Source organism: Ursus americanus, chromosome 22, assembly GCF_024610735.1.
Source record: "Ursus americanus isolate L20-20 chromosome 22, mUrsAme1.1.p, whole genome shotgun sequence".
In the NCBI taxonomy this organism is placed as follows: Eukaryota; Metazoa; Chordata; class Mammalia; order Carnivora; family Ursidae; genus Ursus; species Ursus americanus.
In genome coordinates this window covers 15731946-15734625 of record NC_142148.1, presented here as the reverse complement: position 1 = coordinate 15734625, position 2680 = coordinate 15731946, and positions in this window count along the sequence as shown.

Sequence of the window (2680 nt, the reverse complement as noted above, 5' to 3'; positions counted from 1 at the left end):
CCCACAGCTGGGTCTGCAGCAACCCCATCCCCCTGGCTGCCCCGGATGAGCCCTCCTGCCCTTCTAGAGGCCTCCATCTCTCCATCTACAACATGAAGGAGTTGGACCTCTCTGTGAGCTCTGAGGTCCTCTGTCATCTGCTGGGAGCCACTGCATGTCGAGTGGGGTCAGACAGACCACAGGGTGGGGTGGAGAGCAAGAGTGGCCGCTGAGCTGATGGCAGAGGGGCCCAGGTTTGTCCATAGTCGGGCAGGCCGTCCCCGGGAGCTCTCCTGAGCAGGGGGTTCTGACTGCCACCGATTGTGTGGCCAGTGGGTCAAGGAATCAGCCACCAGTGATCATTGCCCCTGTTGCGCCAGATGCCTACACTTGGTCATTTAAAGCCCACACCGTCCCTGCAAAGAAGGTATCAACCCATTTATCTGATACCAAAACTAAGGCTGGGAGGGGTGGGACCTGATGTCATAGCTTTGGGAAGTTGGCAGTGCCTGGATTTTGACCTAGCTCTGTCTGATTCCCAGGCCTATGGTTTACCCTCTAAGTGGTGGAAGGGAAAGGGAAGGAGGACTAAGAACCCTTATGATATTTTATTTAATCTTCACAACAAACTACAAGTTAGGCCCATTTTATAGAAGGAAAAACTGAGGCTTCAAAAGAATAACTTGCTGGAGATCACAGAGCCAGTGGATCTTATAGGTGGCATGTCATTTATATGAGGGACGTGTGTCTAGAAGATACTGTTCGGGGTCGGCTAAGGGTGAAATCAGTCATGTCTGTAATCAGTTATGCAAATTCACGTGTGAGCAGTTACAGCTCGAGATCTGGTAGATTTACATGAGGAGGAGGCTGGGGTGTGTGCGACGTGGGCGGGGCATGAAACAGGTTTCTGGACTGTGACTCATAAGCAGTGGGTCATGCGTGTTGTGTGTTTGGTAAAGTGTTCATGTCCCACTCTGTGTTCTTGGTAGCTTATCACATGCGACTATCCACCTGCTCGTTCTTCTGTGTAGTGGGTCATGTATGTGGCATGCCATGGCTCACCCCGGTGGACCATAGACCTTGTTTAATTCAGTCTAAGATGTCATCTATAGAGATTGAAAAATTGTTATTTTTGTTGCCAGTGAAACTCTGACATGCTAATACGCACATCCCACTTCTGGCGATGGGCGAGTGTGCCTCTTAGAACTGACGAGCCGCCGTGTGTGTGGAGGTCACATGTGGCCAGCTTGTGAGAGGAGTCGTTGTGTGTGGCCTATCACAGGTGCCAGACAGGTGGCAGGACCTGGGGTCAGCCCTCAGAGGCCCCTCCCAGAGCTGCCCCTCCTTCTCTGTGTTTATGCCTCAATCGGTTCTCCTGCCCTGCTGAGCTCTGTCTTGGCTGCTGGAGCTGGGGTCAGAAGTCCCCGGGTGGGCACGGGAGGAACCTGCCAGTAGTCGGAAGTCTCCTTCGGGCCTTTATCAAAAACTCTAGGTGCACACTGCAGGGTGGGGTGGGGGGTCTCTCTTCCTCCCTCCCTGCGGGTCTTGTCCAACAGACAAATGGGCCAAGATCTCCCCATTTTACAGATGGGGAAGTTGAGACCCCGAGAGAGATGTGATTGGAACAAAGCATCCAACTAGTGACAGTACTAGCTCCCAAACCTGGGTCTCCTGACGTCAAATCCAGCCTCTCTTCTCCTCCAGGACAATTGCTTCCCTATCTCAGCTCCGGGGGGACGATGGAGAGGGGCAGAACAAGACTACACGGGGCAGAGAAGGGGCTTCTACATAATTGGAAGAATGAGGAGGATGCCTCTGCCCATCCTTGAACACACACCACCTCTCCCACTGATTTGCGCACACAGAAACCCCGCCACTTGTTTACTCATTCACTGATTCCTTCACTCTTTCACTAATTCACCCGCTCCTTCCTTGATTCACTCCACCACTAACTCACCCCGTCGCTACTCGCTCATCAGCTGTCACTAATTCACCCACTCTTACTTCAGCAGACCCCGGAGACAGGCTCCCAGCCTCCCAAGTCTAGGCCCTTCTGCCCTTGCCGGCGCTTTCGACCTCCTGAATTGTGACCTCACCTCCCGGGCTATGTGGGGAGCTCTTGGCAGGGCCTGTGTCGAAGGCCCAGGGGGCTGGAGGACACGACGAGAGAAGGGTGAACGCCCACAGAAGGCAGGCGGGACCAGGTGCAGAATTCGCAGGGCGCCTCGCTCAGAAATCATTAAGAATTTCAGCAACAGCAGAGCATTAAACCAAACACAGGGACCTATGTGTGGGGTCCTGTGCGACTGCTCAGGTGACAGGCCCACGAAGGCCCCTCTGAAGGAGGCGATGGGTGGAGAGAAGAGGGAGATAGAAATGGGATGGGGGGGAGGAGGGATGGGACGCTTGATGGGTGCTGCCCGATACCATCTCCTTTAATACTCAAGCCACCCTGGGAGGTCGATTATGCCTTTTACAGAGGAGGAAACTGAGGCTCCAGGAAGAGAATCATTTACCCAAAGTCATGATTGGCAGGGGGTAGGCGCCTGATAATCCAGGTCTGTGGGGCTGCGAGCCTCGTCTCTGGCTGTTGGAGGTGGGGCGGGGGAAGGAAGCAGGAGGAGGTGAGGGCACTGGGAGACGTTGTCTGGCGGGGCCTGAGCCGCTGGGGTGCTGTGGGTGCTGGTGGTGGGCACTGGGG